The following is a 25,447-nucleotide window of genomic DNA, read 5'->3' on the forward strand; positions in this document are numbered from 1 at the left end:
TAACCTTACTAAATGACCTCTTAGAATGTCCATTCAAAAGCTACTTCCAAGTGCCCAATGTTGTGTGTCATTGGGATCAAAGATCCCGCCTTGTGTAGATTTCAAACTGGAGTTGCTGTAGTCAGTATTTCAGAGTAGCAGCCATGTTAGTCTGTATCCGCAAAAAGAAAAGGAGTACTTGTGGCACCTTAGAGACTAACACATTTATTTGAGCATAAGCTTTTGTGAGCTACAGCCCACTTCATCAGATGCATTCAGTGGAAAATACAGTAGGGGGATTTTATATACACAGAGAACATGAAACAATGGGTGTTACCATACACACTGTAAGGAGAGTGATCAGGTAAGGTGAGCTATTACCAGCAAGAGAGAAAAAAAAACCTTTTGCAGTGATAATCAAGGTGGGCCATTTCCAGCAGTTGACAAGAAGGTGTGAGGAACAATAGGGGAGAAAATAAACATGGGGAAATAGTTTTATTTTGTGTAATGACACATCCACTCCCAGTCTTTATTCTAGCCTAATTTAATGGTGTCCAGTTTGCAAATTAATTCCAATTCAGCAGTCTCTCCTTGGAGTCTGTTTTTGAAGTTTTTTTGTATGTGTCTGAATCTCTTCTTCCTCTGGAGGGAGACACAGGCCAGCTTTTGGCTCTGGATTGCCGCTGTCCCTCTGCCTGCTGCAGCCGCCCGGCGCGTCGGTTTTTCTGGCAGCACCCGTACAGCTTGCTTCTTCAGTGGCTGCTGGGCGGGAGAGGGGAGGCAGCCCAGCCCAGCCCGGTCCGATTCAGCACCATGTCACTCCAAAGCTCACCCAGGAGCCCCAGGTTGTACAGGCTATGAATGGGCTCTCTCCCCGTCCGAAGGGATTTCATTCATTCATGAACTGGTCCCAATACAGAAAGGAGGGGAAATCTCCCCAAAGAGCTTGGCTTTAAAGGGGAAACCAACTCCACGCTCATTTTTCTCCCCAGCGATTGGCGCTCTAGGGAGTTGGAAAACTGTGTCTGAGGGGATTTTTCGTTTCCTCTGCTCATTTGTGTGTCTGTCTCTTTGGTTAAGCTGGCCGCTTTCCCCTTCCTTCTGAAGGGGAAGGAACGAGACGCCCGCGCGGGTGCTCGGACCCGCACCCTTTTCTCCCGGGGGGTGACTGTGCGGGGGTGCTGGCGAGGAGAGAGAAGATCTAAGGCAGACGGACGCTTCAGCCCACGATGTGCCTGGGGCTAGTTAGTCTCTCGGAAACTCTGGCGGTGGGACTCCTGGAAGGGCTACCAGCAACACAGCGGCAGCAGCTCCGCCACCTTATCTATTAACCGGACCTGAGTTGCCAGCTCGGACGTACCTGGGGCTGCAAGAAGGATCGAGGAGCTGGGGCAGCCGTGGGGAGCTAGATATTGGGGAGGCAAGGACCATCTCCTGCCTCGTCAGGACGTGCCTGGCTTGACTGTATTTAAAGCCCCACCAGCTGCCTCAGCTTGTCTAAAACAATCCCACCACAGCCAGCCAGCAATCTGGAGAAGTACGTGCGGGCTGATTTTTCCCCCTGCAGGTGAATCTCTTACTCTCCAGTTACCTTTCCCAAGAGGGAGAAGGAGCGAGGCGAGAGGGGGCAAAGTCTTGCTGTGTATTAAAAGCAGACCAATCAGAGGTGGAATAACAGAGGGGGACTGCTGAGGGATGCGGTTAATTTTTCTTCCTTCTCTGCTTGCAAGGCTGAATCGGGACCTTCACTGATCTGGCAAAGGGGCGAGAGCTGCGCTGTCCTTTTTTAGCACGGAAAACCTACATCTCTCCTTTATAAAAAATCCTCTGCTCACTTTTAAATAGTGCACAAGAAACACCCCCAACCTCTCCCTCCAAAGCCCCCTCTCCTCCCTGCACCTGCTTGCCGGATCCCTATTTTATTTCAAGATACAATCCGCGAGGAGTGGGGGAAACCCCCACGCAGCAAATTTAATCCCCCCCCCGCCCCAGCCCCGAACAAATCCATGCCAGTGGATGCCGGAGGAGGATTGGGATTTTGTAAGCGATGCAAGTGCGATAAGGCTGGAGTTTCCCCCCGGAACCTGAAGGAGGATCGCTAGGGGTTTCCAAAAGGAAGCGGGGCTGCAGGTAGGTGAGAAGGTGCCAGCTCTCTCCAGATGTGAGCGGGCTCAGACAGCTGCAGCTCCTGCTCTCAGGCACCCCAGTCCCCCCGCCCGGTACAGTGTTGCTGTTGTGCGGGGTTCGGGTGAGTGCAAAGGGAGATCTCCCCCTCTGCTAAATTGTGGCGAGCTCCCGGCCCTTCACGTTTTGTCTTGTCTGAACCCTTGGTGAAGAGAGATGCGGGAAGTATCCAGCCAGTCACTCTAGCATCCGATCAGAGCTGGGCGAGGAAAGAGGTTGAGGGGAGAAGTTCTGGTTAAAGGGATTTGTGAATGAGTGGGGGTGGGGAAGAGACGAAGGTGAGGAAGGGTATTTAAGTGAGTCGATTATTCCAACCCCTCCTCTCCGGTACAAAAAAGTTCAAAAAAAGTCTGTTTTGATTAAAGAACTGTTTTTAATTTCACTCCGCTTTCCAGTTCAGTGCTGGTTTGTAAACTTACTGGGCTCCTGATAAATAGCCCAGTGGGGCACTAATATGGATCAATGAGATGTGTCAGGTGAACTTCTTTGAATTCTGTCCATTTTTGATTATTTAATCCTCCACATTTCTGCAGAACGGTGGACGTTTTAGTAAGATTATCAGGTTTTCTGCCTAATTATTTTCATAAAGAGCATGGCTGATAACTTCCAGAACCTCAGATACTGGGCGATTTATTTTGTTTGGAGACAGATCGCTCTATTGGATGGCTTAAGGGAGAGGTTAAAGAGTGAATCGTTTTAGGAATAGTTTTAAAAAGGTCTATATAACGTATGGTTTATGACTTCAGTTCTTTCCTCTGTAAATGTTCCCCAAATCGTGGCATCTAACCTGAGACATTTCTTGCCAATATGTTTTGCTTGTTTCTTCCCATTTCAATGAACTAGTTTAACGGCTCAATAGCATTTTATCTGTATTCTGTTTCATAGTGGGAAGGTTTTTCCCTCCCAGCCCCCCTACCCCAGGGTACTTGTGCAAGACAAAGTTTTTGAAAATATCGGCCTTATTTCCTGTAAAGCTAGCTGTGGGATTAGAAACACAGGCTGTCTATGCAAAGCACAAAGAGCAGCATCTTTCAGTGCCCTGCTAGGAGCAGAGTTGTCATGCTTTTCTCTATTTTATTCCTCATCCTTACCAGGAGGTTAAACAACTGCCTGAAGCACTTTGAATTACTTTATATGTGTAGTTACAATAGTCTCTTTCCACTCTTTGCTTGGAGGGTATTAATTTGTTGTAAAAAACAACTGTACAAACCCGCCACAATAATAATTTTTGGCTTTGTAATTAAGAAATCTTGTTTTGACTCCTGAAGAACTGTTAATTTAAATAATAAACAAATAGAGCCCCATAAAACATCCAGGGTGTTAGGGTCTTCTCACAGCACTGGATAAATTTAAATGATCATTATTATCTGGTTGCTCTTTCTTACCACCTGCTTTTAGATATTAACATTCAGACTGGTACCAATTTAACACTTTAAAGCTACTTTATTAGGTGATACATTACTATTTTTTCTTTGCTTGAAAGATTCCTTTATGGAGCATAACATAAAAACCTAAACAAACTAAACAGTTCTATCCCACCATGGCTTTCGATAAACTTGAGAAACATGACCCACTTCTAAGACAATTTTTAAAGGGGGCAAAAAGGATTTCTTTATTATACTTGTCCTGTCGCAGTAACATTTCAGTCACTTTACACTGTGAATATATGTATGTATCTAATCTTAATAATTTCATAATTGTTCACGTAACAGTGGTAAAGTAATTCAGCTAAATCTCAGTTTTAGATATTACTTACACAGCTTTGATATTGTAATGGCGATGTTCACCTGAGCATCTATTTTTTCAGTTTATTACTGCCCTGATTTCCCAAGCTACAATACTGTTCTTACTGTAAATGTAAACTATTTCAGTACTATGATTTTAGTGAAGAGGGGACTATAGTGATCACTCGTTTTGTATTAGATCAGTCTTGCTATTTACAGCATACTTATACTGAGTACCATATATTATCTGAGCAGGAGGCTTTTGAAAGAATGAATTTAGATATGCTGTCTAGTTGATAGTAGGTGATTTTGAAATAAAATCTTGATTCCTGTCATACTGTTTTAATCAGCGAATGAGAACTAATCTAGCGCCTTGTCATGTATCTGACATGTAGTGTAATGTTTTTGCACATCTCTTCAAGAGCACCAAGGGATTTCATTTTACACGTAGGCACAAGTCATACAGTTGATTGTGCTAGTGGGGAGCATAAGCAGAATTAGTGGAGTTGAAAATTGTAATCTGTATGTAGACAGATAGATAATACTAGAGAGCTTCAGTTACAATGGCAAGTTGCAGACTGAAGATTCATTGATCCTCGTTTAGATTTATGTTAAAGCAGATGTGCAATCTCAAAGCAATGTGGTGGCCTAACAACATTTAGTAGCCATCAACTTTAATAATGTAATCAGTGGAGCTGATAGAATGACTCTGTTTTCAAGGATGAAAGCATAGGTTTTTCTTTTATCTATTAAGTGAAAGAGACTTCCGGTAAAGGAGCTCTTTGCCAACAGTCTGTGTACTTTCTGGTAGGCCCAAAAAACCTTGGCATTTTTCAAATATGAGTGTCACCACACTTACATGTAATATTTAATCGGTGTAACCTATTTTTCTTCTGGAATGTATTATTGCCTACTAGTAACTGTGTAAAGCATAATAGTCTATTAGAAGAAGATCATGTAGCACTAATTATGTGTTAGGTTTGACTACAGGTAATAGTAAAATACTAAACATTTGTCAATCTCATGCACTCATCAGTGACTGTGGAAACTAGGAAATCGTATAATTTACTATTCATATACAAAATGTGACCATTGTTTTGAAACTTTATTTTGAATGATAGTTCTATCAGTGAGCAAACAGTTGAATGCCTCTCTTTTAAGTTGTGCTATATTTTATTAGAAGTGCCTCATTAAGTCACATTATTCTGCAGCTGCTTGTTCATTGAAAATTCAGATAAGAACAGGGAACTTTATTCAGCACTGCAGCAGTGTGTGTGTGTGTGTGTGTGTGTGTGTGTTAAATACTAAAAGTTGAAGGAGGGGAAAAAAATCGTCCAGGATTGCATAATAGGAACATCAAGCATACTCTTTTCTTGTGATCTATGGATGGCATTTACAAATGCAATTCATCAATGTATTTATTAGTCAAACATCACCAAAACAAAGAAAATAAATTAAAGCAAACAGACTGCATGCCACTGTGAAGGGCAAAGCAACTAAAGACTGCGAAAACCAATTAATTAATGTTGGTTCTCATATTTACAATCTATATTTAGTCATCACATTTAAATAAAAGGCAGTACTGACATGTCCATTGTCTCATAGCCATTGATTTTGTAATATTGTGTAATTCTGCTGGAAATGGCATTTCATTTGAAAATACAGGTACTCCATTCCATCTTCCCTTTGAAATAGAGTTCTTACAGAATGGAAATAAATTTTGTGGTCTGATTGAGGGCCTTTTTGTTATATTCATCAGCTTCTTTTGAATATTAAAAAACACAACTCTATTCTTTGCATTTTAAAATAATGGGGCAGCTTGTCAGCCGGTGTAAATTGTCATAGCTCCATTAGAAGCTATGACAATTTATACCAGCTGAGGATATGTCCCATTATCTCTAGATGTATAACATCGCTAAATTTTCACTTTATTTCTGAGTATATTTTAGGTAACAAAGATGTAAATGTAAACCGTTCAGTTTTGGTTTCCTTTGTAGAGATGTAAGGAGACATGTTTATTATTGCTTATTGGAGTTCAATTTATAGAGAGTTTAAACATTAAACTAACCTATTTGTAATACATTTTAAGCATAAACCTCTATATTCGAACACAAACGACAAACATTATTTTAAAAGAGAGGACTGCCCATGGAGCTGTGCCAGTTTACTCCAGCAGAGTATCTGGCCCAAGTATTTTGTTTTGCAAATCACAGAAATATGTTTGTATTTAAAAAAAAGTTAGGTTTGCAAAACCCATCTACATCCAATATGCAGACATAATGTCAGCTGATAGCCACATTGCAAACGAGAACTTAATTACTTGGGAATATGGTGAATGGTGACATCACCAATAACAATAATTTCATTTGGCTTGTAGCCATTTCCTTGTGTTAGATAAAGCACAGCAAGGCTGGGATGTCTATGCTCCAATTCTGCACCTGGCCATCTCCAGCTATCTTTTTATCACTATGTACAGTCAGTTGTCTATCAAAGGAAAACAACAAAATAATCATGTCAGCCGAAAGCACTCTTCCATAACAGCAAGCAACGCTTTCTCACTTCCACAGATATACAATTCAATTCATTTTTATATAGCTCCCTTCCCGAAATGTATTTCAAAAAACACTTTGGAGAGAGAAAATAATAATTTGATCATGCTTCACAGTAGTAATTACGGTGGGACACAGTACACTTCGATAAAATGGAGACAAGTAGCCAAACAAGCTTTCTTAGCTTTTTCTTCTTTTCTGTTACATCAGAATAGTTCTCTGCAGAACGCTTTGCAACTGTAGCTGGTGATGGAGGTAAGATTTGTCGTGCGGTTTATGGAAAATGTTTTCTGTGGACTTGATCCTGCAGACCTTTATTCATGCTAGTAGGCTGCTCACATGAGTAAGCAGTTGCAAGAACAGATCTTTTATCTTAAGCAGTATGGAACCAGTCACCTATATAAATGCATGTGTGTGAGCTGGAAAGAGGGTTAGTTAACCTCCTGTTTTAAGGTTATCAAACCTCATAATGGCTACTATGTTAACAGTGTTTCTGGTAGCTGCAGCTGACATCTTATTTTTGACCCTCATAATGTAAATCATGAATATGAGTCTGTTAACACCATTGTGTTTAGTCTTTTGCCCGATGAGAATCTTCTTTAACAATGCTGAGGAAAGGACAAACTATGAACTAGAATGTGTGACAATACTGACAGCTTTTTGGAAAGGTGGATGATGAGTATGTCTGCGAGTTTGTCATGGAAGTCACGGATTTTTTGACTTTCCGGGACCTCCATGACTTCTGCAGCGGCTGGTGCAGCTGGCCCCGGGGGCTGCCTGAACAGTTTGGGCAGCACCCAGGCCAGCCACACTGGCTGCTGCTGGGGCAGTCTCGGGCCACCGAGCCCTCCCCCCAGCAGCAGCAGGAGTTTGGGTGTGGGAGGGGGCTCAGGGCTGAGGGTTGAGGTGTGGGAGGGGGTGAGGGCTCTGGGTGGCGCTTACTTTGGGGCAGGCTCCCTGGAAGCAGCAACATCCCTCTGTTTCTAGGCAGATGTGTGGCCAGGCAGCTCTGCGCACTGCCTCCGCCTTCAGGCACTGCCCCAACAGCTCCCATGAGCTGCGGTTCTTGGCCAATGGGAGCTGCAGAGCTGACACCTGGGCCAGAGGCAGGGCGCAGGGATGCCTGGCCATGCCTCTGCCTAGGAGCTAAGGGAGGGGGATGTCACTGCTTCCGGGGAGGCATGCAGCCAAGTAGGGAGCCTGCCAGCCCCACCAACTGCCCTCTCCCAGCACCAGTGCGGGTCCCGGGCCATGTGCTGCCACCTGCCCTCCAGCACCTGCGTGAGTCCTGGGCCATGTGGTGCCCGTGGGCTGCACCCCCCAAGATTTAGTCAAGGGTATATAGTAAAAGTCATGGACAGGTCACAGGCTATGAATTTTTGTCTGCTGCCTGTGACTTGTCCATGACTTTTACTAAAAATACCCTTGACTAAAATGTAGCCTTAGTGATGAGAATCTCCACTTATCTGTGCTACAGGGATGGCCACATCAAATTGCTGAACTCTGCAAATTAGCAAGTGGACATACACAACAGAAAAAGAGTACTGGACATTTATATGAACAGCAAGAATTTCCATAGTTATAATGGTACGTATTAAAATGTATGTTTTGTAAGAGAGAGAAATTCATGCTTTGAGGCATGAACCAATATCTAACTTAGAGGGGGTTAGGAGGAAACTTTGCCTGGGGCAGGTAATCCCATAATGACCTACTGCAGGGTTTCTTGCACCTTCTTCTGCAGCAGCTGGTTGTGGCCACTGCTGGAGACACAATACTGACCTAGATAGACCATGGTATGATCCAGCATGGCAATTTCTTTGTTCCCAAAATGCAAGGAGAATGCATCGCAGCTATGCTTTGTTCATTGACTTAGTAAAACTAAACAGCAATTGTCTAATATGTGATAAGGTCTTATTAATATTTTTTAAAAGCTACATAGTACATTTATTTATGTCTTAGTAATACGCAGCCTCACAACAGCAAGTTTTCGGGGATCCAGGAGTAGTTTGTTAAAACTATGTTCTGTGTTTACTTTCACAGCTGAGGCTTTTTAGGAATGTGCCTCTGTGCACCTAAGATTTCAGTTTAGCCCTTTGAGTTCTAAGCTGGACCATTCTTCATAGCAAGATATTGTATCATTACATGTAATAGTGTAAAATATAAGGGAATGGTGTTTTGATGGCTCAGAGGATAGATAATGTGATTCAGCAACTTTCCCATTTAGGTTACTACCTGAAATTTGGACCTGCGCCAGTAATGACTGAAAATGAATGCCATTTGGAAGTTGTCTGGTGGTTTATGTGAAATGAGCTGGTGGTCTCAGTCCAGTTCCTATTGGTCTAATGTCCAGATCATAAAAAACACAAATGTAATTGCCAAAAATGGCATGCTTGCTGTTGATGTTCACAGAGAGGCCAAAGATTGAGGCCTTATCAACAAAAGCACTTAAACATGTGCTTTGTAAGTGAATAGTCCCCATTTGACTTCAGTGGGACTGCTTGCATTCTTAAAGTTAGGCATGCACTTAAGTACTTTGCTGAATTGGGGCCTGAACGTGTATGCAGACTATACTCTTGCTGCTTAGTGACCAGGGTTGAGGCACATCGATGGGATGTTTTGGAATAGCAGCCATGTTAGTCTGTATTCGCAAAAAGAAAAGGAGGACTTGTGGCACCTTAGAGACTAACACATTTATTTGAGCATAAGCTTTCGTGACCTACAGCTCACTTCAGATTCCAAGGCCAGAAGGGACCATTATGATAATCTAGCCTCACCTCCAGATTTTAAAGGTAGAGGACCAATCTCAGTCTTTGTGAGGGGTTGTCCAGGATTTGAACCAGGGATCTTTCTTACCCTAAGAAAAAATCAAACCCTTAGACCACCGGCAAAGCTGAAGCCCAAGGGCCTATAACCTGAGCCCTGCTGCCCAGGGCTGAAGCCAAAGACTGAGTCTTGCTTCAGGTGGTGGGACTTGGGCGTCAGCTCTGATCCAGCACCCCAGCAAGTCTGGTCCAGGACCGCAGCACCGGCGACCTCATTAAAACAGGGTCGTGACCCATTTTGGGGTCCCACCCCACAGTTTGAGAACCCCTGCCTTAGACCAACAAGCCATATGTTGAGAATCTTGCAGTTATCCAAGCTCTGTGGATAAATGCACAACTTAAATTCTCCATAATCCATCAATGACAAATATTACATACACTTACATTTAAAACAAAGATAGAAATAAAATCCAAGCAGGCTGTAATAGCAGATAGTTTTATAAGGTTATATTAGCTACCCATGCATTTTAGTATTACAAACTACAAATATAGTCTTAATATTGTTCAAAAGTGATGTCGCTAGTGTAGAAATAAAATAAAACGTCACCATCTTAGATGGTATACAACATATTGATATTCTCACAAAAATGAGGTCATATTTAGAACTTAATTGGGAAAAAATCGGTTACAGTATTCCAACAAGAAAACATCAACATGACTGGATTCTGGTACCTATATTTAACTTGTTTTGAGACCCATTTAACTGTGTATTTTAACAAATAAGAGCCTAGCTGTATATAAGTTAAGGCTTTCAGTTTTATCTTGTGATCTGGTGATAGTAACAAATAAGTAAGATATGGTCTTTTGATTTATGATGTTACAAGAACCCAAGGAAAGACACGTTTATGTGCACTAATGCAATATACAGTATATTCAGATATGGTTATTATAGGTAGAACTGGTATTGAACTGGTTAAGGTTGACCAAAACCTCCCATTTTAAGATCCTATTTTTGTGTATATAAACTGGGATCCTAGGCTCTCTCTTCCCTCTGGATTTAGATGATGTACTGACTGTAGCGTTGACAAGGTATCGGGTCCTTGACAATTAGGAGGTTGCACTGGTGGCCAGGGGAAGGACTATAAATTGGTTGTGTGGGAGATAGAGAAATGAGACTCTCCAAAAGAACGCAGGGCCCTATACGCATCGGCTGATTTTTGACTGTGGTGAACCCCAGACTGGGGAAGTTTTGTTATGTACAGATATATACACACACTCATGGCAACTTGCTTTTTACTTTCTGGTGTATAAAGCTTATCTTTTGATGGAAATACTCTTCCTGACGGTACCTATGTTTTGATTCTGCTGAGTTATTTCACAGCTCAGACACCAACCAACAAAAGGAAGGAATACAAAGATTTCTGAAATTTCCACCATTAGATTGTTAGCTCTCCATCTTTAAATCTGAGCCTGGTCACTGCTGCACATGTATCCTTTCATGCTCTTAGATCCCTGTAATAGTTAGGTACAATTAGGTAAGGAAAAACAAACAAGAAGAAAGCTGAAGCTTTACCTTTGCCATTCTTAGCTTCTTTCTGTTTTTGAGCATATGTGGTCTAATGTTTTGGAGTTTATCCCCAGTATAATTAGAGACAACTTGGCTTTTCTCAAGCATTTTGCTATTATACATTTTAAAGCGTTCCTAAGGTTTGTGTCTACTGTAAATACATATTTGAAATCCACTGAATATACTTTTAGGCTATGATTTTTAAAAAGCATATTATTTACATCACCTTTAGCGCAATAACATCCATCGGTTAATAGATATTTTGGTCTGCAGAGTAATCTTGAAATTGCCTATTTACCTGATAAATGGCGAAAGTTCTGAAAAAAAACATTTTGTAAAGAGAGTGCTGACACAGCTATAACTATATAATGGCATGAATGTATGGTATGTCTTAAAAATCTAGTCACCATAGCTATCTAAAACGTATCATACTAACACACACTTTCCTCTCTTCTCTATCAGACCATCCAACCACCCGCTATCTAACCCAGTGGCTCTCAAACTTTTTTTTACTGGTGACCCCTTTCACACAGCAAGCCTCTGAGTTCAACCCCCTCCCCCTTATAAATTAAAAACACTTTTAAAATATATTTAACACCATTATAAATGCTGGAGGCAAAGTGGGGTTTAGGGTGGAGGTTGACAGCTCGCAACCCCCGCCCCCATGTAATAACCTCGCGACCCCCTGAGGGGACCTGACCCCCAGTTTGAGAACCCCTGATCTAACCTCTTCTGCTCTCCTTGCCCTTCCTTTCCTCCTCACTGTTGTATAAACTCACCTCATCTGCATTGGTGTCATATGATCTTTCCGAATGTCAAGTAAATATAGTCTGCAGTCAGCAATACCAGATTGCTTTCCTGCCAAAAAAGTCTTTTTTTTTTTTTGGTATGCCATGACCCATCAGCTCAGAGAAAGCTGCAAATGATTCTGATTCCCAAATTTTCAATATATTTTCTATTTAATGAGCTATGAAATATTATGCTCTTTTAATGCATTCCTGAATAACTGCATTCCCCCTGATAATTATAACTTTAGAATGAAACAGTTAATTTGAAACCTGCAATAGTAGTAACATTGTTTGGCTATTCTTTCTCCATATCCATCCTCTGGTGATTATCTTATTTGAATTTATTTGTATGCTGAAATTCTGAAGACTATTGTCAGCCACAGGTTGTCATCGGTACTAAATAAAAGTACTATTCCAGATGCTATTTTAACATCATCCACAATGAAAATGGCTGTATAAATTATTTAGGCCTTGAAAAAGTTAAAAGAATCACTTTTTAGAGGAGAATATTTTTGAGTAACTTAAGATAAACATCATAGCAAGTAATTGTATACAAAATATACTGTACAGACACTACCATTTGTGTCAGTATATAATTCTCATTTATTGTTTCTCTTTTAATCATTTTAATAGAGCAATTCCTCAAATTAAATAGATATCTAATTAAAAACTTAAGAAAATGTGTGGATAACTCAGTAGGGATTAGTGAATAAAACCATCACAGTTGATAGTTTTTACTTTATATTACATCTGTGTTCAGTCAAAAAGATTCTATCAGTTAGGTTCAGATTGTGCAGCCCCATTATTGTGATTAATTATATAGAGTTATAGGTATAAATTAAATGCTATGAATATATATGCATTCTGCAAACAGCATGATTTATAGTGAATGCACCCACGCCCCCACCAATTCTCATCTCTTCCTTGGTCTTTTGGCTTCTCCCATTGTTCTTGCCCCCCACAGCCTATTAGTAACATAAATCACTGGAATAGAGTGCCTTTTGTCCATGGCTCTTGATCAAGACTGAAGTGGGGGAGTGTAGGTTCCAGAGACTCTCTACCCTTCAGTGTCTCTCCTTAGTGGGTATTCCTTTTTTCGGAGACATCTGCAGTGAAGTTACCCACACAATAGTAAGCTTAATAAAAACAAGATTTATATAAAAAACCCAGAGATAATAGAGTTAAAACAAAAATGCATTGCTTAACATTTACACTTATAAATTAAACTAGGTAAGGCATTTTCAGCTTGGTTACAGAGAGGAAAAAGAGAAAAGTGAAAAACTTGCTTCTCCTGAAAGCAATCCCCAATCTGACCACACTGTGAGCCCCCTTTTCTGTCTAGATATCAGCTTTTCACTGTGTCTGGTGATCTCTCTCACTGCTGTACTTGGACCTGTTTATCAAGCCCTTGCCTCTGAATTACCTTGCATGTTCAGACATGAGTGCCTGATCCAGCCCATCTGCCCCCCTTCCCCCTGCTTTCCAAACCAGTTTTTTCCAGATATCTACCCACACAATATAGTTTGGGGACTGGCTGCATTCTCTAGGAGACTGGCCATTGAGGATACAAAGACTATTTAATGATGATTAATAGCACTCTGTCAAATGCTTAACTACGGAACTAAGATCCCATTTCAGAGACAAGGTTGTCTGGTTCTATTTGTGGTCAGGTCTCTTGTTAAACTTCTCCAAGCAAATTTTTCTTTGCATATATAAATAAATTATGGGCGTATTCCCCAGATCCTCAGAGTAAATAACAGGAAGAAGCATATTTTGTGCATGAATGAAGGTGGGATGATAAGTACATTATATAAAACAACAAAAGGAATTGGCATTTCATACAACATATTCTGCCAGTATCCCAGTATTGCCAACACCATGTGCTCAAAAATCATCAGTCCGACTCTAAAAAAGTTATGAGTTTTTGTTTTTTAAAAGACAGTTTGTGTTGTTTGGGTCTGTGTTGACTTGTGAACTCCCCTTGTCCATCCTTAGTGTGTGCACATGTGACATTAGTGTTGCCAAGTTTCAGAGTAGCAGCCGTGTTAGTCTGTATCAGCAAAAAGAAAAGGAGGACTTGTGGCACCTTAGAGACTAACAAATTTATTTGAGCATAAGCTTTCGTGAGCTACAGCTCACTTCATCGGATGCAAGTGTTGCCAAGTCTCCCAAATTGGGTGAGGTGATGTTGGTTCCTGCTGCAGGAGCTCCTGCTGGCTGGCTGACTGTTGCTGGGCTTCTAACTTCTCCTCAACATTCAAAGTAATTCAATGTCTCCCCCACTGTCACATCTGCCTGTCCCCAGCCCAGCAGTTAATGAGGCACACCCACCTTCTACATGAGTTCTGACCCTGCTTCTGCCTGTCCCCCCAGCCTCAGCTCTGCTCCTTCTGCTGGTGCATCTTCAGGGGTTCTTCACCCCATCTTCCAGACCTGGGGCGGGGGGGAACTCCAGCTGCCCCTCTTCCCTTTTCCAGGCTTGATGTTGCAGGGAGGGAGAGGGGGAGAGCAAAGAACAGAGTGACCCATTGTTCACAGGATGCAGGAGAGGGGATGAGGGAGCAAGGTGCCCCTGAGCTGACAGGCTTTTTCTGCTTCTTCCTTCCTTCCCCTCTTGTGACAGCAGTATGGGTTTCTTCCTCTCTCCTACTAAAAAACTCCTCTCTATCTGCTTCCTGCAATGGCCCTGACTGGCGACTCTTCCCCAGGTGGTGGGGAAAATGGGGCAGGAAGTCAGAGGTGTCTATTGCCCAGGAAGGGCTGAAATTCAGGGGAAGGCTGGAACCTCTCATGTTCTTGCTAGATTGGCTCCAGACCCAGAAAAAAGTCATGAGGATATTGGAAGAGTTGGTTACACAGGTATCAATTCCCAGCATCAGAGTTTCAGGCAGAATCCAAACAATTATTGGTTCCTTCACGTGAATATAATTGTCATGGGTGGGTTGTGGGCAGGCAGACCTACTAGTCAGAGCTAGAGTCCACAGTCACTAGACAGGAACCAAGAGGCAGATGGGATAGGATACTAAGAGGTCAGAAGCAGGATCCAAACTGGAGGTCAGGGGCCACAAGTCAGATGTGAGGAGTCAAGTCAGGGTGGGATGCCAGGAAATCAAGGAGCGGGAACAGGAAGCACAGGGCACACAGTTCAGAACAAGGGGGAGCCTAGTTGTTCAGACAGCTTCCTGTGCTTGCTACTTGGCCAGTGGACCAATCGGCTGCTCTGGGGCACTGCCAATCAGACCTCATGGGCGGAGCTTCACACTCAGGGTAGGCTTCATAGGTCCCAGGTAAGCCACTGAATCCAGTACAGGCCAAGGAACTGGTAGTCTAGTTTCTGACAGGATCTGTCTGTGCAGAAGTGTTCTGTAGAAAGCCACACCTTCTGTCCTATGGTGTAGGCAGGGCCCTGTTGTCTATGCTTGTCTGTATGCTTTTTTAGAGTAGCAGCCGTGTTAGTCTGTATCCGCAAAAAGAAAAGGAGTACTTGTGGCACCTTAGAGACTAACAAGGTCTCTTCACCTCCTCTTAGATGTGATGCATGTGTTGTTCTAGGTCCAAGACAGGTGGGTTGGGGGAGCATATGGGTAGTTGTAGGTGAGATTGGGGTGGTACCCATAGTTGATAAAGAAGGGGCCGTGGCCTGTGAATGCATGGTCTGCATTATTGTATGAGAACTCAGCATAGGGTAACAGTGAAAATCAGCCATCCCAATGATGGTTAATGTAGCATCATAAGTATTATTTTAGGATCTAGTTGATTCTTTCCATTTGGCCATTGACTAAGGATGGATACCCCATACTCTGAGTGTCCCTAAGACTCTGCCTGCCAGATGTTGGGAATGGATGGATCACTTGATGATTGTCCTGTTCTGGTCATTTCCTTGGAAGCAACTGGCATTGGCCACTATCGTAAGAAAGGATACTGGGATAGACAGACCCTGAGTCTGACTCAGTATGGCCATTCTTATGTTCTTATAGTAGGCAGATGACAGGTGTGTGTGGACTCCTAGCACGAGGCCCTACATTTGTTAGAAGTGGGCCCTAACCTTTGGCTCCTAGACAGAAGTGACGTGATCTGGAATGCCAGGAAGATGGTCCATGTTGTTCATCCAGAGCTGGGCAGTGTTGCCCTCAGAGGGTAAACACATGCAGGGAATGAAGTGGGCCATCTTAGAAAAGCAATCTACCAGTGTTAGGATGATTGTGAAATTACTGGATTCTGGTAGTTCCACCACAAAGTCCAAGGAAATGGTCTCTCAGGGCCAAGATGGGATGTCCAGAGATTGGAGGAGTCCACAGGATTTCTGGTATGGGTTCTTGGTACAAGCACACACCTGGCAGGAAGCTACAAATGCTTTTATTATGGGATGCATAGAAGGCCACCAAAAAATGCCCACATGAGATGTTAACTGTCTTCCTAAATGTTCTGTCAGGGTGGAGTCATGGAATAGTTAAAGCACTGCCACTCTTTCAGCTTGTGGGGGGAACATAAATCCAGTCTTTTACAAACGTAATTTCCCTCCCAGGTGTCTTGGGGTTGTCAGTTGATAGTGGACAACTAATTGGGTGGAATTCCAGAGACAGAGGCATAGTGGATGAGTGTGAGCAGGTCCTGGCATGAGTCACACTGAGGAAACTATAGGACCTGAGAATATGGGCTGGATCCAGACTGGGGCCTTATGGGTCAGAGTCATATCTTCGGGATGAGGCATCAGCCTTGCCACTTCTAGTTCCAGGGTTGTAGGTCAAGGTAAAGTAAGAGGCAAATAGGATCCATTGGCGCTGTCATTGGTTTAGGACCTTGGCCCTGCACAGATACTCCAGGTTTTTATGAATGGTAAACACTTGGACCAGGTGATGGGCCCTTTTCAAGTAATGCTGCCACTCTTCGAAGGCAGTCTTAATTGCCCGGAGTTCCTTGTCCAATATCTCATAGTTGCTCTCAGCAGGAATAAGCTTCCACATGTAGTAGGTGATGGGGTGTTGTATTTTCTCGGGTCCATGCCTTTGTGAGAGGACTGCCCCAATCACCCTACTAGAGGTATTGGCTTCCACAATGAAAGTTTGTGTCATTTTTGGGTGGGCCAATACTGGAGTGGTGGTGAAGGCAAGGTTCAGCTGCTCAAATGTATGCTGGGCCTCGGGTGATCAAGGGAACTGGGTGTTTTCCCAGAGTAGGGCAGTGAGGGGCTCAGCTTGTTTTGAAAAATTCAGAATGAACTCTGGTAAACGTTTCTGAAGCCTAAACAACATTGTAGGTTGTGCACATTGTGGGGTGCTGCTGAATCGCAGACAGCCTGAACCTTGTGTGGATCCATATTGATTAGTTCCGGAGACAGGATGAAGCCCAGGAACTCGGTTGAGGTCTGAGCAAGTGCATGCTTCTTAAGTTTAGTGTAGAGACTGTGCTGTTGTATTCTCTCCAGGACTGTGCAGACATGAGTGGTATGTTGGTCCTGATTGTCTGAGAAGATCAATATATTACCTAAGTATACCACCACAAACTGTTCCAGGAAGTGTCGTAGCATATCATTAATGAAGTGCTGGAATGTCGCTAAGGCATCATTCAGTCCAGATGTCATAACTAAATATTAAAAGCGGAATTCTGATGGGAGAGTGACCTTCTTTTCTCACTGTTGAACGATGAGATCATGAAGGGTCAGCCAGGAGATGGCACAGATCAGGGGAAAATGCTTGGAATGGATCATGCTGAATTGTATTATTTCTCTGTGTCCTTGAATAATGGCCTCCACGGAGACAGTTTCCTCCATGATTGGACCTGAAGATAGTGGGGAGTTGTCAGTAGTTTCAGTCATCTCTGGCATGACCTTACATAGCAGGAGAATCTGTAGGGCCTGAGCTGTAGCTGCATCTGTAAAATTGTCCTCTGCTCCCAAATCAATGAGGGCCTGTTGGAAGGGAATCTGTCGGGGGGTCCCCCAGGATAGACATCTGCAAATGGAAAGCCCCTGGATGGGGCTCAGGGTGCATCTCAGTAAGGACTAGTGTACAGGGAAGTTCTTTTCTCACAAGGCTCAGGTTGGTTCCCCCAATATGCTTGGACTGGCTTGTTTCCCCAAGCTCCTCGGAGTTTGTACTGGGCAGGCCAAGATAGCATGGAAACACAAGTGGTGCTGATGGTGTCCCTTTTCTTTGGGTGTGAGTTGCTGACAAGCCAGATCAGCTTGTGGGTTCAGAAGGTGAGGTCATAGTATATGGGTGGGGGGCTGCAGGGAACCTCTTTTTCTCTTCCCTTTGTTCTCTCAGCTGATTGCCTATGTGGATGTAAAGGTTCACAAGGGTGTCTAGCCCTATAGGCATCTTTGTATGTGACAATTCATCTTTGATTTCTTCCTGCAAGCTCCATGAGAACTGGTACAGCTATTCTGCTTCACTCCACCCTGTATCCACTGTGAGATGTTGGAAGTGAGCTGCATAGGAGGTGTCATAAATATAAAGGGAAGGGTAAACACCTTTAAATCCCTCCTGGCCAGAGGAAAAACTCTTTCACCTGTAAAGGGTTAAGAAGCTAAGACAACCTTGCTGGCATCTGACCAAAATGACCAATGAGGAGACAAAATACTTTCAAAGCTGGGGGGGGAGGGGAGGAAACAAAGGGTTCTCTCTGTCTGTGTATTTTTTTGCCAGGACCAGAGCAGGAATGCAGGTCAGAACTCCTGTAAAAAGTCAGTAAGCAATCTAGTTAGATATGCATTAGATTCTGTTTGTTTAAATGGCTGAGAAAATAAGCTGTGCTCAATGGAATGTATATTCCTGTTTTTGTGTCTTTTTGTAACTTAAGGTTTTGCCTAGAGGGATTCTCTATGTTTTGAATCTGATTACCCTGTAAGGTATTTACCATCCTGATTTTACAGAGGTGATTCTTTTACTTTTTCTTCAATTAAAATTCTTCTTTTAAGAACCTGATTGCCTTTTCATTGTTCTTAAGATCCAAGGGTTTGGATCTGTGTTCACCTATGCAAATGGGTGAGGATTTTTATCAAGCCTTCCCCAGGAAAGGGGGCGTAGGGCTTGGGGGGATATTTGGGGGAAAGACGTTTCCAAGTGGGCTCTTTCCCTGTTATATTTGTTAGACGCTTGGTGGTGACAGCAAAAAAGTCCAGGGACAAAAGGTAAAATAGTTTGTACCTTGGGGAAGTTTTAACCTAAGCTGGTAAAAATAAGCTTAGGGGGTTTTTCATGCAGGTCCCCACATCTGTACCCTAGAGTTCAGAGTGGGGAAGGAACCTTGACAGGAGGCCACTGTGTTTTGTCCCTGCCGGAGGCAGGCCTTCGCTGTTTGAGCTCGGTGTAGGTCATTGAAGGTGGTTGACATTGGTTGGAGAAAGGTATCTCAGTTCGACAGCACTGGGCTATAGCCTTCAACAGGGGAGATGCCCAGTCTAACCCATCTCTTTTTTCAGCAGGTTGATTACCAAGGTCATCTTGGCCTGGTCAGAGGCATAGGTTTGGAGACACCAGAAACAGAAGGCAGCATTTGTTCATGAAACCCTGGAACTGCTGGCAGTTCCCATCAAACCGTTTGGGCAAAGCTATCACAGGCCCCTGTTTGGGGCAAGGTATTGCAGGCTGTGCAGTGTAGTATTCTCAACACTGAACTTCCTCACTTGCTCCTGCAGCCTCTGGTTGTCCAAGGTCAGCTGCGGAACTTGGACTTGTCATTTTTGATTATTTGTCTGGGGGTACAGGGCCATTTGGGTGAGTCCTATGGTTCTAGTGGCTTCTAGGTCTATCCTTCTCACACCAGGCTTGGTTCTGTAAGATTATTGTGGTCAGAACAAGCTGTCATGGTCGGAGATTTGGTAGTTGGAGCCAGAATCCACAGCTGTGAGACAGGAGTCGGCTGGGTCAGGCTACGAGTGAGTCAGAAGTAGGAGACAATTGGAGGTCAGGAACCACAACTCAGATGCAAGGAGTTAAGGCAGTTGGGATGCCAGGAAATCCAGGAGCAGTAGGTGGAAGCACAGAGTCCAGAACAGGGGAGAGCTCAGTTGTTCAGACAACTTCCTGTTCCTGCTGTTAGTTTAAATAGGGCCAGTGGGCCAGCAGCTTTGGGACTCCACCATCGGGACTCCACCATCAGACCTCAGGAGTGAAGCCTCACACTGGAACTGAGCTTCATGGGTCCCAGATAAGCCATTGTCCGCAGGCTGCCAGGTGGGGGCTTGGAATGTGGTAGCTCCCATGAGCCCTGCAGGCCTGGGTTTGAGACAGTGTGTCATGACAATAATGATAGTGCACTTATTCCAAATTCCAGGTTACCAGAAAAACAGTATAGTTTTATTGTACTTTTCTGAATTGCTGTGTGGATGTCTTTGTATTATTGTCACAGGCTGATTTGTACCCTAGATCTTTCAAGTCCCTCTCATAGGCTGTTGGTGTGGGAGAGAGACCCCAGCTTCTCCTGGCTGACCCTCCTTAGCTTGTCTTCAGTCAGGTCAACACATGGATCTTCACCTCCGATTAAAGCTAGTAGTCCTTAATTTTAGGTCTTGCAGTCTGATTCGGTCTTCTGGTTACTTTTGTGGAGGCAGCCTGGTGCAGAGTTGTCTCCCCTTTGTTGTCCCAGGCCTTTCATCTCCCCTTTCCTTTCTATACTTTCTCCTTTTATAGCAGGCCTCGTTTCCTCTATTGGTTGCTGCTTGGGTGCCTGTCTCAATGAGTGGCTGGTCTAGCAGTTGCATGGGGGTATAGTCAAGCGGTTTGCTTGTCAATAGGAGAGGTTCTCCTGCCCCCTCTGTCTGAGCTCAATATGTGGTGTGTAGATCCTATTACAACACACTTCCAAGGTGACCGGCTTCACTTCCTTCATCTCTCTCAAGGGTGGAGCCCCACACTTCATCCTCTCTTGGAGTGGATCTAAGGAGTACAGCCCCTTATTTCCTGGCTGTGTTAACATGAGAGGCCAAATTGTATTTGACATCTATAAGAAACTTCCTTCTGGGAGCTTGTGATCTGCGGCTCATTAAAGTGACTCAAATCTGCTTTTTCAAAACAAATTTATTGTTCGTTCACCCAAAGGTACATACCCATCAGAGAAAAGGGTTAAAACAAATGTCTATACGCATCTGGTCTTACCTAAACTTTATCCTTTCCTTGCAAGTTTAGGAAGGTTCTGCTTCACCTAGATACCCCCACATCTGGGCGGGGAGAGACAGACTGTCATCCTGCTGTCTTCACATCCTTGGGTGTGTCTCTGATCACATCTAACCTTGAGCAGCTGCTGACAACTCGCCTCCTCCCTCTTTCTTGTTAGAGTTTTTAGCTGTTTTACTATCTTTTTGATCTCTAGGTTCTGGCCTTGGCAAAATAGCTGTGTAACTTTTCTGGCTGGCATGTGGAAAGCGCATCTTCTCCATGTCCCAGCCATTGTTACATAAGAACGGCTATACTGGGTCAGGCCAATGGTCTGTCTGGCTTAGGATCCTGTCTTCTGACAGTGGCCAATGCCAGGTGCTTCAAGGGGGATGAACAGAACAAGGCAATTATTGAGTGATCCATCCCCTGTTGTTCAGTCCCAGCATCTGGCAGTCAGAGGCTTAGTTATCTTGGCCAATAGCCATTGATGGACCTATCCTCTATGAATTTATCTAATTCTTTTTGAACCCAGTTATAGTTTCAGTCTTCACAACATCCCCTGGCAATGAGTTCCACAGGTTGACTGTGGATTGTGTGAAGAAATACTTCCTTTTGTTGGTTTTAAACCTGCTGCCTATTAATTCCATTGGGTGACCTCTGGTCCTGGTGTGATGTTCCCTTAGCTCCCTTTAAGTTGTTTACCTGGAGACGTTTTATCTCTGGCTATTGTTTCATATTTTGCTTGCTGTTCCTAATGACCCTTATTACACTGGCACAATACATTCACACATTCCAATAACCCCAATATGTTCTGACTATTTTAATAGCTAGCTCACATTTTCATAAAATTATTACAGATCAAACCCACATTCTCCACCATAGCATACAAAGGAATATACCTAATTCCACAATACTTGATATACTCATACTGAAGCTGGAGAGCGTCTCTAATCATAAGCTCATATCATTGTGATGGTACAATATAAGAACTCAGAAAGAGAGGTGTTCTATATGCCTCTCTGTTATAAAGCTGTTACACAATAACTTGATTTGTTAATTAGATTAGGCCTTTTAATAATTGCTTTCTATGACAGGTTGAACCAGGCGTTTCAGAGGAGTTCAGGGCTTAAGTCTGTAAGCTTTTTGGGGCAGGGACTGGCTTTGTTCTGGTCTTGTACAGTGCCTACCACAATGGGGTCCTGGTCCAGAACTCAGGCGCTTAGATGTTATGTTAATATGAACAATAAATAATACGTTCTTCTTCTGATCTCTGCCTGGTTTCATGTCAAGTTAAGGGAATTCTGGGGCTTCTATGCTAGAGCCCATGGAGTGTTAGGTCTGAGAGCAAGGCCTGCAGGGAAAGGAAGCAGCATTTTTTTTCTGCATGGGGGAAGAGCTAGATAGATCAATAGATGTTGGTGGAGCTCTCCAGTGACCATAGTCTGGGGCAAAGACCTATGTGGGGGGTGGGGGGGGTTCCCCAGTGAGAGGGAGCCAGGGAAGGAGCCTAGGAGCTGCTGTGCTATGAAGCCTTTGAAAGGGCTGGGGTGGAGGAGATAAGTAGGCCTAGGACATAGATCTGAGGGAAGAGTGAAGGGAATGACTGAGCTTGAGGATGGAGCCCGTGGTAGGTGGAGGGACTGGATTATAGAACACCTACCAAAGAATGCAGAATCCAGGGCCTCTGTCCTCATATTTCCATTGTCTACATTGGTTAGCTGATCTTACAGTTTTTATTGTCAACGGGGGAGTTTATTTATGTGGAACACTACTTACTCTTATGGAGTCATGCACGTTGAGGAGGAGATTTTCGAGTTGGCACTCATGTCTTTGGTTCTAGTTTCTGTTCTTTGCAAGTGTGGTGAAGCCATTTCATTTACAGTTCAAAAAGAGTCCATCTTCATCTGCTCTAGAAACTTCTCCTGTGGATGCTTAGAAGGTCGTGTGAGGCCTCTCACCAAATTCTCTCTGGCATCCTATATTCCAGACCTACATTTTCCATTCTAACTATTATAAATGCTTTCTAGCACTAAAGAATAAAAGACTGTAATCAGAGAAGATGAGAATGATGAAGAGATCAGGGACATTCTTTTCTTTTCAATGTAAATGACCCCTGTTCCAGGAGCACATTGTTTGAAAGCTGATAGATCTAAAATGCTCTCCCCTCCCTACTTTGTACAGCAAGTATTTGTGTCCTTACTGTATATTGGATAAAACAATATGCTGAAACCATTATATACTAATGATAAGAACTGCCCTAGGTCTACAAAGGTTGGACTTTTAAGTGAAATAATCTGCCACTATAATGAATTTTAAAGTCATCCAATGTTAGCACCTTTATAATTCATAACACGGATCTTTGTTCTTCTATCTTCCCATGCTTAGGAACACTTATCATCCTGACATTTTCTAGTCTGATCTACTTTTCACAGTCTTCCTTCATCAGTTACATTTCCCTTATCATGGTTGTAGGGCTAGCTGTACTCTCTGAACACACCCTCTCAGGTGACAGGCCTTATGCCTTTACTCTTTCTGGGGTGGAATCGCATGATCCTCCCACTCTTAGACTGGGCCCTGGGCTACAGTACCCTGTATATCCACCGTGCTTACAGATATAACTGGGTTTGGTAGCTATGGTTCTTCCCTTCAGGAGCTGTGACCAGTGGTGAATAGAGTGACCTCTTAAACAAAAGTATTGTTTAATCTTAACAGTAGGAACAAAGCATAATATAAGAGGGGAAAAAAGGGATGTTAAAGCAACAAAGTGTCTACACACGTCTGCCTTCCTGATTTGCCTACCATCCCCCTGTGGTTAGTCTATGAAGGCTTGACTTCTTCAGACATTCTAGCAGGTGCCTGTGTCAGTCTGAATTGCTTCCCAATAACCACTCAGAGAAAATATGAAAGGGACAGAGGTTCAACTATCTCTTCTCTGGTGGCATATTGGTGACAGCTAGCCCTGAAACCATGACAGCCCTATTGTTAAAATAGCATCATATGCACTAATGGTTAACTCTGTCTTCATTTTGTTTCTTAGGCTTCTACCTTTATAAAGCTTTGAAACCTAGTGCCAGATTGTTCCTCTTTGATTTCAGTCCCTGGGGGGATGAAAGAAGCGTAAAATGTGCTCATATGGCCTAAATCTGTCAGAGAAAAGGGAGTTGAGCCTTAGCAGGATCATTCCAGACTCTCTGGATGTCTCGCCATGTGAATTCTGGATGGTAAAAGCTCTGTGGGTCTGGACAGTCTGATGGACAGTTGAAAAGCCATGTGAGGAGTCTCCTTTAACCTTTTCAACAATAGCTAACTTTGTAGCTGTAGTTCACCACTTTACTGGTCTTAGCAATTGTGCAAGCTTGAAAGAAGACTGGCTTAGTCCTGATTTATCGTGATCTCCTCTAATATAGAGTTTAGTATTTTAGTTAGTTGAATGGTCTGAAATGATTTGTTTTTGCAGTGACTGGGACTATCCATTTAAAAAAAAGCTACTTGTGGTGATGGTTTCTTTGTCTTGTGTTTCTTCACTAATTCAGAATTATGGTGTGGAGTTGTATTTATGAAAGTCTTTTAACCCAGAAACCTCTGGGTTTTGCTATACAAAAATAGGGCTGCATCACCAAATAAAATACCTGAACCGCCATAAAGAATCTGAATCCAAACAATAAATTAAACATCTCCTTCCCTCTGCTCTCAAAAAAGCAAGCAAAAAAATTATGAAAAGTAAACATGCCTAGTTGTCATCCACTATTAATACATAACATAATTACTCCTGAGGGAATTCTGCACCAAAAAAATAAAAATTCTGCACACAATATTTTAAAATTGCGCAAATTTTATTTGTAAGTAAATAAATAAATGTGGAGGCTTCAGCATGGCAGTGGGGAGCAAAGGCCACTAGCTGTGTGGACGTGGGAGATGTCCCTGCAGGCCTCCCCCCGCCACCCCAGGGACAGAGACTAGATGGTGAGGCTGCGCAAGAACTGGGCCTTCCCCAGAAACAGCTTAGACTCCTGCCTCCTGCCAGGTGCACCAGGTGTGGGCAGGCAGGCTCAGCCCAGCAGGATCTAAGTGTAGAGGGGCTTAGTGTGTGGGGGATACAGATGTGGGTAAGAGGGTACTGTGGGGGGCAATCTGGGTGTGGTGGCTCTGTTGGGGATCTGGATGCCCACGGGCTTGAGCGGGGGGGAGTCCGGGTGCAGGGGCAATGGGTCCAGGTGAAAGTGGTTGGGGCTCTGTGGGGAGGGGTCTGGGAGTGGGAGGATGGTGCTTGGATGTGGGAGGGGTTTGGCTGTGGGCAGCCATTGTGGAGAGTCCAGATGCTGGGGCTCGGTGGGGTGGGGGTCTAGGTGTGGAGGGCTCATTGGGGTGGTCCAGGTGCAGAGGAGGTGGGGGTTCGATGGGCCTGCTTAACAGGGGAGTCCCAGCTGCAGCTTCAACCAAGGGGACACTGCATGATGGGCTCCCACTTGCCTCCTGCTTCTCTATCCCTTTCTCTGTCCCTTCCTCTCCCAACTGTCCCCTGCTCCTATCTCCCTCCCCTCACTCCCACATCACCCACCCCCTGCCCTATCCCACCCTCTTCTTTCCCCACTGCCTCTTCACCTCACCCCCTTGCCCTGTCCCAAGGTGGGCACTCGCTGTTGTACCAAAAACAGGATGGCTTCAAGCACACAGAAGTGGAGCACGACCATCACTAGGACCTAGGAGGTGGTGTCCAGCTGCAGGGTCAGTGAGCAGCACCCTCCTTCAGCTGGGCAGCTCTGAGTTTACAGAAATGGTGGGGGGCAGTGGCATGT

General features: G+C 43.7%; 1 protein-coding gene across 1 annotated transcript in view; it reads left to right on the forward strand.

Moving 5' to 3' along the window:
* The first annotated feature begins 750 nt into the window (after positions 1-750).
* TAFA2 (TAFA chemokine like family member 2) overlaps positions 751-25,447 on the forward strand; it is a 301,302-nt gene continuing 276,605 nt past the window's right edge. The window contains exon 1 of the mRNA XM_043548661.1: positions 751-2,109. The gene's annotated coding sequence lies outside the window, so the exon portion shown is untranslated. The remainder of the gene's footprint in view (positions 2,110-25,447) is intronic.

This window comes from Chelonia mydas, chromosome 1 (assembly GCF_015237465.2).
Source record: "Chelonia mydas isolate rCheMyd1 chromosome 1, rCheMyd1.pri.v2, whole genome shotgun sequence".
NCBI classification, from domain to species: domain Eukaryota; kingdom Metazoa; phylum Chordata; order Testudines; family Cheloniidae; genus Chelonia; species Chelonia mydas.